The sequence below is a fragment of the Mus musculus genome, chromosome 18, assembly GCF_000001635.26.
Source record: "Mus musculus strain C57BL/6J chromosome 18, GRCm38.p6 C57BL/6J".
NCBI lineage: Eukaryota > Metazoa > Chordata > Mammalia > Rodentia > Muridae > Mus > Mus musculus.
Window position 1 is genome coordinate 66,553,065 of NC_000084.6, and position 12,275 is coordinate 66,565,339.

The 12,275-nt window shown below is 43.6% G+C and overlaps 1 pseudogene; it reads right to left on the bottom strand.

Annotated features, from left to right (window-relative positions):
• Window positions 1–8,550: 8,550 nt before the first annotated feature.
• On the bottom strand, window positions 8,551–8,875 carry Gm36092 (annotated as a pseudogene).
• Between the last annotated feature and the right edge of the window lie 3,400 nt (window positions 8,876–12,275).

Sequence of the window (12,275 nt, forward strand, 5' to 3'; positions counted from 1 at the left end):
CTGAGCCCAGGAACCCCAATGGAAGAGCTAGGGGAAGGACTGAAGGACCTGAAGGGGATTGCAATCTCAAAGGAAGAACATCAACTAACTGGACCACCCAGAGCTCCCAGGGACTAACTAAACCACCAACCATAGAGGGATCCATATCTCTAGATACCTATGTAGCAGAGGATGGCCTTAGCTGACATCAATGGGAAGGGAGGCCCTTGGTCCTGTGGAGGCTTGCTGCTGCAGTGTAGGGGATGCTAGAGTGGTGGGGTGAGGTGGGAGTAGGTGAGTAGGTGGAGGAGCACCCTCATAGAGGCAAAGGGGAGGGGGAAGAGAGGAGGGATGGGATGGGGGGATTCTGGAGGGGCAACTGGGAAGGAGGATATCATTTGAGATGAAAATGAAAAAAGATTAATAATAAAAATGCTTCTCATTAGCATATATTCACTATACTTAATAACAACTTTCATATACAACAAATTTATACTTGTACATAATGCATTTCATCCATTCCTTGTTACTTTCTCTTGTCTCCTACCACGGTCTTCAATCTCATTCTTTGTCACAACTAGTCCCTCTTCTTCATCTGTGTCCTTTTTTTCTGATCATCCAACGAGTCAGGAAATGGTGAGACTGTTCTCCAACACAATATTGACTGGCCTGGTCTTGCACAGACCTTATGCAGATAACCAGAGCTGCTGTGAGTTAGAGACAGTGGCATGTCCTTCCTGTGGGTCAGCCTTCCACATGGCCTCTTCCATTCCTCTAGCTCTTACCTTCTCTCTGCCCCTTATTCCTTGACATTCCCTAAGCTGCAGAGGCATGATACGGATGTTCCACTCATGACCCAGCACACAACGGTCACTTATTCTCATCACTTCGACCACGAATGAGCCTTTGTTGTTGACATGACCACTACCAAAAGAAGCTTCTCTGACCAGCACCAATTGACGGCACAGCCTTGGTTTGATGTCTTTGAGATAGTGTCTTGACTTGTAGCTGAGGCCTGTGTTAAACTAACTGATCTCACCATGGTAGCAGTGGTGCTCTGTCAGCTTTTGGATGCTGGGACTGGAGACATGCATCACCATGATCTTCAGGAGTTGTCTTAGGGTTACTATTGCTGCCATGAAATACGATAACCAAAATCAAGTGGGGAAGGAGCTGATGCAGAGGCCATGGAAGGGTGGTGCTTACTGGTTGCTCCTCATGGCTTGCTTAGTCTGCTTTCTTATAGAACCCAGGACCACCAGCCCAGAGATAGAACCAACCACAGTGGGCTGGGCCCTCCTCCATCAATAACTAATTAAGAAAATGCCTCATAGCTGGATCTTGTGGTGGCTTTGTCTCAATTAAGGTTCTATCCTTTCAGATAACTCTAGTTTGAGTCAAGCTGAGTGAGACTAGCCAGAGCAGGAGTCATGGTTTTAATAAGCTCCAGATGGACTGGACTTGTGATGTCTCATCACAAATGAACACTTGGCATTTCTTCTAACAGTTAATGCCCTTTCGAGCTACTTCCATGAAGACACTGATGATATATAAGCCTCTCCACGAAATAGAAGAGCCTCTTATGAGTGAGAAAATGAATTTCTCATATCACCCAGAACTTTATATATAACATTTTTTATGTTAGAGGGAAGTTAAATTGGATGGTGTGGGGATAAGAATCGTTTTGTTTTGTCTCTACATTTTAAAGAACTTCTACACAACTGCTGAACTGCCTATAAAACATCTTAAGACATTCATCACTTGCTGTGCTGAGGATATTAAACTTGGCATGACCAATGGCCAGAAACTTAATGTCACTGCTGGCTCCCAGCAGCAGGTGGGAGGTGCTTCCCAGTTACCAGACGGGAGTCCAGGAATCAGCAGGAAGGCAATGGAAACTGGGGGGTAATCAGACATTGGCAAGAACTACAAGGGAGAGAACTCACTCCTGGGAACGCACTGAAACAAGGTGTGGAGTTCTCACCACCCCTACATTGTATCTAAGGAGACATTTATTGGCGTTAAGTAAGAAGGACAGACAGGAGACAGCAGGGTGTTGATCAAAATGATTTCCTTTTAGGATAAGGTCAGACGTGAGACCAGGGAGAAGAACAAAAAGAATATTTCCTTAGTAGAAGATTCTAGATGGAATGGGATGTTAACAGAAAGAGCTGGATAGCTAATGGCTGAACTTGCAGGGTCTCAGGGTCTGTGGAACCATTAGGGGAGAAGTCTAGGATGGGGCTTTTGATGCTAGATGGTCAGTGAGCACAAATTCAATATAGATGATGGTGCTGGAGCCAGAGATGAAGGGGTGGGGATCTTATAATGAGAAGAGGGAAATGTAGGCATAACTAGTGCTATCCTTACTTCCAAACCCCAGCCAATACATGTAGATCGTCCCCTTCAAGGGGGGTGGAGCACAGCTCTCTTCTCCCTCTCCTTTTCCAGTCCTTCCTACTTTTTCTCTTCCCCTCCTTCAGCTCTTCCTTTTCCTTCTTAATTTTTTTCTTTCTTTCTGAGACTAGGTCTGATGTAGTCCAGGTTGGCCTTGAGCTTGCTATCAACAGAGTCCTGCTCTGAACTCCTGATCCACATTCCAAGTGCTGGTATTATAGGCATGTGTCAGTGTGTCATGCTTAGAGTCTCTCTCTCTCTCTCTCTCTCTCTCTCTCTCTCTCTCTCTCTCTCTCTCTCTTTCTCTCTCTCTCTCGATGGAGGATTAGTTTTAGTTAACACATTATTTGAGGTTTCTGTATGGCCTGGGAAATGATCTATGAGACTAAGTGAGTATGAAGTATATAGCAAGTCAAGGGGAAAAGAAAAATAGCAAGTGTTAAATAGACACAGACATAGCAAAATGTCATCAAATTGGGTGTTCAAAAACATTCAGCAGAAATAACTGGGGAAGCCCCATTGAGGCAGGTAGCTGGAGTTCCGGGTAGAAAGAGTCACGGGCATAGCAGAATTGTCCCCTTAAGTGAGGCTTCCAAGTGGAAGAATAAATAATAACAGATACAGACAATATCACCAATTGGGCACCCAGGACGCCCAGAAGAAACAAAATGGGGAAGTTGAGGCAGCTGGAGATCCCAGGTGAGAGTGCCCTCTTCACCATGGCTGAATTTCCAGTTCTGCTTTCCTGTTGCAGTTGCTTTACATTGCATGCTTTATAAACACTTGCAGGCATAATTAGAAAGACTTTACTTTTTAGCTAATTGGAAGGAAATGTTTTTACTTCTCGATTGTTTTGATATTCTTTTTCTTCTCTGTCATAGAGTCAGGGAGTCCAGCTCATCTCCAGACAGCTGTACTCGGAGGACACTTTGAGACAAACATGGCTGGGGTTGAAATGGTAATGGTGGGGGTAACAGTGGTCCAAAGCCTGCTTCTTAGTGAGCTCAAACATCATATGCTAGTTTGTCACAAAATGTATGTTAAGTCTTATAGCAAAGTCGTCAGGTCAGGAAAGGCAGAGTTGTGGGCGCAGCACCTGGCTATACACATGGAGGTGTAAGGCTCACAGACATGGAGATATCCATCAGGAATCCTCCCCACTCCTCAAGAGTGTCTCTGCTAGATAACAGGAAGGGGTCAGAGCAGAAAGACGGAAAAGCTAGAAAAGTTCACTGTGGAGAAACCTGATAAACAACCTTTAGCCAGGTGACCAAGATTAACAGCATCTAAGGAGTGGTAAGCCTACAGCTACATCCTTTATGCAGAGGTAAGAGCAGACTTTGTCTCTGCACTCTTCTCTCCCCAAGCACACAGCCTGAGTCTAATCATGAGAACAGCATCAGACAAATCCTGGTTAAAGGATAGCTCATACGTCATCAGACTAGCCATCTTCAAGATGGCCAAGACCATCCACAGCAAGGGAGTTGGAGACTTATGCCCAGGAGGAACATGATGACAGAAGGCACTGTAATCTGGACAGCCTTGTAGGAGGGACAAAGAGCATTATGGAAAAACATGTATTCCAAATCAAGCATGGACTTTAATCAATAATAATGTGTCAATATTGATTAGTTAAAAATGCTCTCACACTATGTAAGATATTAGCAATAGTGATTATTAGATGCACACTGCATTAAGGGTCTGTGCTATCAATACAATTTTTTAGTTATTAAAATCAATTTTGTTAAAATACATATCCAAGCTGGGAAGTGGTGGTTCAGCACTTGGGAGGCAGAAGCAGGTGGAGTTCGAGGCCAGCCTGAGCTACAGAGGGAGTTCCAGGATAGCCAGGGCTACACAGAGAAACCTTGCCTTGAAAAAATAAACAAAGAGACAAAAATGTATGTCCAGATCTCTGAAATGAGACAAGAGTGTGGCATCTTACATCTTGACAGGGCACAGGTAAGTACTTGGAAGACTCATGTCTAAGCTGGAGGCTGAGCATAGGAATTATCAAACGAGGAAGGTAGTGATGTCTTTTAAATGGGTTTGGCACATTAGCTTTCCTGTCCTGTTGTTTGTGATGATCATTGGAGAAGTGTCTCTTATCACTTTTTGAGGAATCCCTGTTGCCCGAGCTGCCTATGTTGTGGTCTATGGGCATGTTCATTGACTGTATGAGTTTAGGAACAGAAGATGCCTGTCTCTTGGTCACATTGCTATACAGTACTGTGATCTATCACTAAGCAGGGGCCTCTCAAAGGCATGGCATACACTAGTGACAGTCTCCTTTAATAGTACTGTGTTCTCCTCTTGCATCATTCTCCTAAAAAATCTATGGAAGCCACACTTTGTATGGTCATCCCAGTCTGGCCTCCAACTTAAAACCTTCCTGCCTCAGCTTCAGGAGTGCTAACATTCCAACAACATACCACCATGCCCAATGAGAAAGAAGATAGATAATAAGGCAGAGGACTGAGCTTGAGACAACCCTGGGTAACATACCAAGACACATTGTGGAAGTTTGAATATGCTTGGCTCAGGGAATGACACTATTAGGAAATGTGGCCTTGTTGGAGGAACTGTGTCACTGTGGGGGTGGGCTTCCAGACCTTCCTCCTATCTGCCTGAGGATAATAGTCTGCTCCCGGCTTCCTTTGGATGAAGATGAAGAATTCTTAGCTCCTCCAGCACCATGCCTGCCTGCATGCTGCCATGCTCCTGCCTTGATGATAATGGACTGAACCTCAGAATCGATAAGCCAGCCCCAATTAAATGTTGTCCTTTATAAGAGTTGCCTTGGTCCTGGTGTCTCTTCAAAGCAATGGGAACTCTAACTATGACACACATTAAAACAAAACAAAACAAAACAAAACAACACAACATTTGATCCTTTTGTCTCAGCTGCCAACATTCTGAGACACTCTGCCTGATAACCTGCTGGCCAGCTAACCTGGGAACCAGGTAGGTGAGCCTCATTTTCCAGCCTTACTCCATTTCTCATTCCCCACTCTCAACCCCAGCCCTGTAGCAGACAACCTGCATGGGGCTGTCTTTGCTCTCTGCTTCCGTTCCTTGGGACTCCATGGATCTTTATGGCAGACCCAGCTTTCCTTCCCCCATGGACCCTCTTAGCCCTCCTCCCACTTCTGGCTCACCTCCATTCCTTCTAAAACATTTAAGATTTCTTTCTTTCTTTGACTCATTTTTCATCCAGTAGTGAGTTGTTAAGTTTTCACAAGTTTGTAGATTTTCTGTTGCTGATAATCCAGCTTTAATTTGTTGTAGTCAGATAGGACGCAGGGTGTTATTTCAATTTACAAGTATTTGTTGAGACTTGTTTTGTGTCCCAGTATGTGTTCAATTTTGGAGAGAGTTCCAAACTTTGCTGAGAACAAGGTATATTCTTTTGTGTTTGGGTAAAATGTTCTGTAAATATCTGTTAGAACTCTTTAGGTTAGGATATCATTTAGCTCTGGCACTTCTTTGTTTAGTTTTTGTCTGGATGACCCACCTATTACCAATAGTGGGGTATTGATGTCCCCCTTTATCACTGTGTGAGGGTCAGTATATGATTTTAGCTGTAGTAGTGTTTCTTTTATAAATGTGGATGCCCTAGTGTTTGGTGCATAGATGTTAAGAATTGCAATGTTCCCTTGGTAAATTTTTCCATTAATGAGTACATAGTGTCCTTTCCTATCTCTTCTGGTTGGTCCTGGTTTGAAGTCTATTTTGTTAGATATTAAAATAGCTATACTGGGTTGTTTCTTGGGTTCATTTGCTTGGATTGTCTTTTTCTATCCGTTGACATCTTTGACTATCCCCCTGAAGTGATGTCTATTATTGATGTTGGCGTATTTTTTTTGAATGCAGCACAAGGTTGGAGCCTGTTTGCATCCCTACTTCTAGTCTGTGTCTTTTTATCCAAATCTTGAGACCCATTGATGTTTAGAGTTATCCATGAGCAGTGTTTGTTGATTTCCATTATTTTGTTGTTGCAGTGTGGGTTTTATCTGAGATTATTATTTTCTGTGTTTTCTTGAGTGTTGTTAGCTTCTTGAGATTGAAATTTTCCTTCTGTAGAGCTAGATTTGTAGATAAACACTGCTTAAATTTGGTTTTTATCATAGAATGTCTTTCTTTATCTATTGTGATGGAAAGTCGTGCTGTGTATCTGAGCTATATCTGTGGTCTTTTAGGGTTCATAGAGCATCTATCCAGACCCTTCTGGCATTTAGAGTCTCCATTGAAAAGTCAGGTGTTATTCTAATAGGTGCTTTCATATGTTACTTGGTCTTTTCCCCTTGTGGTCTTTAAAATTCTTTCTTTGTTATGTATATCTAGTGTTTTGATTATTGCGTGTCATGGAGAATTTCTTTTCTGGTATTTGATATTCTGGGTGCTTCTTGTACCTTGATAATCATCTCTTCTTTTTAGGTTAGAGGAGTTTTCTTCTATGATTTTTTTGAAACTATTTTCTGGGCCTTTGTCCCAGGTTTCTTCTCCTTCTTCATTACTATAATTCTTGGATTTGGTCTTTTCATAGAGTCCCAGGTTTCTGGAAGTTGTTTTTTTTACACTTAACATCTTTTTTTGACCTAGGTCTTAGGTATCCACTTCTTCTATATTATCTCCAGTGTCAGAAATTCAGTCTTCCATCTCCTGTATTCCGTTGGTGAGGCTTGCTTCAGAGGTTCCTGTTATGTTCCTAAATTTCCAGTTTTTGCTCATATTGATTCTATTTACACTTTCATGTCTTGAACTTTTAAGTATTCCTGCTCAGATGGAAGGCTATCCTGGGACTCAGAAGCCCAGGAACCACATAGCTGTGAGGGGAGAAGGTATTCTAATGGAAGGTTATCCTGAGATGTAGAGGCTCAGAAACTACACGGCTCTGAGGTAGGACAGTGTCCCAATGGAAGAGCACCCTGAGACATGAGATCCCAGGAATCATAGAGCTCTGACAAGAAGCCTCCTCAGAAAAGATGTGACAGCTCTCAGGGGAGGGGATCCCCAGTTGAGCTGAGGGGCTCAGGAGCCTTAGCCCTGCTCCACTTCTTTGCTTCTTCCCTTCTCTTCATTGCTTCTTGGCTTCTTCCAATGAGTCACATGAGGCAACAAATCTCATAAAAGAGATTTATTGGAGTGTCCAGGGTGTGGAGGGATGAATCCAGGGGTGGCTGCCCCTGTTCCCAGGGAACTGGACAAAGGGAAAGGCTTATATACAATTTCTTAGGGGGTGGAGCTTTCCAGGGCAGAGATTTCTAGAGTGAGGATTGGTGGGATTTCAAGTCCCGAGCTTGGAGAGCTCAGGGATTGGTAGGTTTTTGTGCTCAGGACTGGTGTTCCCCTCAACACCCCTGTGGGAAGCTTAGGGATTGGTGGGTTTTCCTGGTCAGGGATTGGTGGTTTTTTTTCAACCCCCACCCCCCTTCTAGGCATCTGGCCCATGGGTTAAGATGGGAAGACCTTTCCAGTTGCAGGCAGTTTTGGCTGAGGCACCATCACTGCTGAGCTGCTGAGGGTGGCTGAAGAGGAGGTGTCGCCACTGTGAATAAGCTCTTACAGGACAGCTCCTGTGGTGGTGGTGTTTCATGAGGACCGTAGTCTGAGTCAGGAAAGAAGGTGCTGTGGACGGTTCCTGTGACAATACCTCATGACAGCAGCAGGCTGAGGTAGGGAAGCATGTATTGCCACCATGGACAGCTCCTGTGGCACTACTGGACAGCAGCTGGGTGAGGAGGTGCAGCCATTTTGACAGCTCCAGAGGTAATATTGGGTTGGAAGGAGGGACTGCCACTTTGACCTCATGGGGGCGCTGCTCAGGGACTACAGGACCGTTTTCTTCATTTCATCCACTGTTTATGTTTTCCTAGATTTCATTAATGGATTTTTTTTCTATCTCTTTTAAGAACCTTGAGAGTATCATAATAGACTATTTTAAAGATCTTGTCTCATGTTTTAGCTAAATTGTATTTCTAAGGACCACTGCAGGAGAGTTGTTAGGCTTTAGTGGAGACATATTATCTTGACTGTTATTGATTATATTTTTTCTTAAGTGAGCAATCTTATTAAAAACAAAACAAATCCCCAAACAACAAGACCAAACAAAACACCAAAACAGAAGTTTACACCGTGGAGGAGGCCTGGGGCCAGGTTGCCCTCCATCAGCTGCTAAATGTTCTGCTGCTGCGCGAAGGGGTTGGGGACGGCCTCCATGCTGTCATGAGGGCAGATGAGCGATACTGAGGTGCCATCACACACTATAAGCCCCGGCTGCAGTGTGTCCTCTATCAGCTTGTAGTGCTTGTTGGAATCTCGCACATGCGCAATGGTTCCATTCAGCACCAGGTTGCGCAGTGGGTCAAACCCTTTCAGGATCCCGCTGGGTTCTCAGCCACCCTGGAACTTCATGTAGATGGTCTTGTCAATTTACTTATGTAGACAGGTCCAAGATGCTTTCTTTCTTCTTTTTTCTCTTTGTCCACCATCTTGCCATAGCCTCTTGATTATATTTTTACACTGGTAGCTAGGTATCTGGGTTTCAGGTAGTTGTAATTCTAGGTGTTCATACCTGCTCTTGCGTTTGTTGGGTAGATGTTTCATTCCTTGGTTTTGGTTGCTGCTTCTGGTTCTTAGGAAATTGTGATGCTTTGGGATGCCTGATAAGGAATGCTTCTGAGATCCTGCCATGTGTGGCCTTTGGGGGTCCTGGATAGATAGCGTTTCTAGGTACTGGGAGCTGACACAAAGGACTGGGGATGGCCTGAAGGTGTGTGTGAAGGGGCCCACGGGAAGGAAAAAGCTGGGTCTGTTACTAGGATCTATTTAGTGCCCTGGGAATGGGGGCAGCGAGAAAGGAGAGGCCACAGCAGGTAATCTGCCACAAAGCTGGTGCTAAGACAGGAGAGGGGGTTGGAATTGGGGGACAGGAAGGAGAAGTAAGATCCCCTACTTGGTTCCTTGGTTAGCGTGGCTGGCAGGTTTCCAGGGAAGAGTCGGCAGTGGAGATAGAGGGGTGGGGTAATGGTGGAGAGCTGTAGGAAACATTCTGCTTGATCTGGCAATAGGGGCAGTGAGGAAGAGAAGACTGCAGCAGGTGGCCTGCTACGGAGCTCCCTAGCATTGGAATTGGAGGACTGGAGGGAGAGTGAAGATCATCTACCTGATTCTCTGGCTGACAGGAACAGAGGGTTTCCAGGGAGTGCCTATGGGTTGTGGTGTGTGTGTGTGTGTGTGTGTGTGTGTGTGTGTGTGTGTGTGTGTGTTTTAGTCTATGTGTGTGCTGTGTGTGAGTGTGTATGTGTTTGCCTGTGTTTGCCTGTGTGGATGCTAGAGGATAGTGTTGAGGATCTCCCTCTATTGCTCCTTATCCTATCTATCTATCTATCTATCTATCTATCTATCTATCTATCTATCTATCATCTCTCTATCTGAGATGGTTTCTCACTGAACCTGGAGCTTGCTGTTTTGCCTATTTTGGCTGAGCACCAATCCCCAAAGATCTGCATATCCATCTTGTCCCAGCACTGGGATTATAGACATATCTGGCTTTTAAAAAAGTAATTAAAATTTGAGGGTATAATTACATTATTTCCCCCTTCTCTCTCTCCCTTCCACATCCTTCTGAGCACACCCCCTCTCCCTCTCTTTAAAATTCAGTCTTTTCACCCTTTGTTTCTATATAAGTATATTCTATTCCTATCTACATAAAGACAACTTACTCAGTCTGCATAATGTTACTTGTATGTATGTTTTCAGGGCTGGAGATTTGGTATTGGATAATCAATTAGTGTGTTCTTCCTTGGGGAAACTGTTTCTGTTGATGTCAGCATCCTTTAGCTGTCTGCAGTTCTTTGTGAAGGTTGGAGGCCTCCTAAACGTTCCCCTCCCCATGCTTACATGCATACTGGTGCTGTCTTTGTTCAGGCAGCCATGTCAGAGAGACTTCACATTCTTTGGATCAGAACTCAAATCTAAAGTCTTGAACACCAGATACTTTACCCACTGAGCCATCTCCTTAACCTTCTGTTTTTAGTGACATTCCCAGAGACTTAGTGTATAGAATTAAACTATTAATGTTAAATAGAGATAATTCTGGAAGCATTAGTTCATTTGGCTTGCATAAGAGAAGGAGCTATGCTTCAGACAAGAGAGCAGAAGAGAGTTTTGAGTGGGGAAGGTAGCTCTCAGTGCTGGAGGGCATTGGACATACTGTTGGATTCTGCAGATGACTAGGCAGGCAGAGATGACAGCATGTTGAGTATGAACCACTGGCAATAAACTCTTTTGTATCTTGGTATCTAAATCAGATACATTTTTATTTATTTATTTTTAAATCAAATAATTTCATGGCTGGGCAGTGGTTGTACAGGTGTCTAATGCCAGCATTCAGGAGGTAGTGGTAGGTGAGTCTCTGAGTTTGAGGCCAGACTGGTCTACAGAATGAGTCCCAGGACAGCCGGGGCTACACATTGAAACCATGTCTTGAAACAAAACAAAACAAAACAAAAAAACCCCAATCCAACCCAACCCAAACAAACAAACAAAAAAGAAATTGATACACAAATACTATGTTTACAATGTTTCCAAACCTCCCCTCTGTCCTCAAATAACTCCTGTGTCCTCACTGCCTATCAATCTCATGATGTCTTCTTTTAATTATTATTGTTAATGTATAATACATTAACATTGTTTCCCTCGTGTCATTATTGTCACCCACCACACACACACTCATGTACACACACATACTCATGTATACATACTCACTCATGTATACACATACACTCATGGACACACACACTCATGGATACACACACACTCATGTATACACACACACACACTCATGTACACACACATACTCATGTATACATATACACTCATGTACACACACACACACTCCTGGACACACACACTCATGTACACACACATTCATGGACTCACACACTCATGGACACACATACACACACACGCACACATGTATACATGACCTATTGAGTCCATGTAGATCCTAAATCTATAGTGATGGACATTTGAAGCAGGAACTGATTGGGGGGATTAAAACCAGAGATAAGTATCTAGCACTGTAGGGAGCCTACCAGTGACTAAATAAACACTGGAGAAGCTGAAGTTTAGGGAGACTGAAGTCGACTTTTGTAGACAAACTGGCAGGCCAAAGAACCTAGACTTGATGTTTTATGTGATGAGAAACTATTGGCTGGTCGCTCCCACTGTGTGTACTGTCTAGTATCTCCCCAGAGCTTGAATTGTGCATATAGATATTATGGGTTTTAGTATAGAACCAATATTTGTTTATTTATCTATTCATGTATCATTCATTCATTCATTCATTCATACATTCATTCATCTCTGTGTATCCTTGGATGGCCTGTAACCCACTCTATAAACCAGGCTGGCCCTGAACTCAGCCTCTGCCTCCCAAATGCTGGAATTAAAAGCATGTGTTATCACCAGTCAACTGAATTGGAATCAACTTTTATACATTTTCTACTTAAAGTTACATTTTGACTTTTTTTTTTCTCATGGCTGTGCTCCAAACGAGGCTCACACATGCTCACCTTTGCACTGTCGTTGAAGGCTCCTGATGAGGTTTCAGATCTGTGGGAACCTGCTTGGCATAGGCTAGTTAGTTTTGGCATAGGCTAGTTAGGCTAGTTAGTATATCTTTGCTCAATGATGTACAAAGGCTCTGCATTGTCTTTAAGGCACATTTTGATCTTTTCAAGTCTATGATGTCGTCTCCTCTTACCAGCATCTCACCACAACTCCCTGTAGAACACCCTCCCACCCCCCGTTCAGCAATTGTGCTTGCTCATTATCTCCTGCACATACACACGTATTCTAGCATAGTTCAACTTATCCAGATACATAGGGCTGTT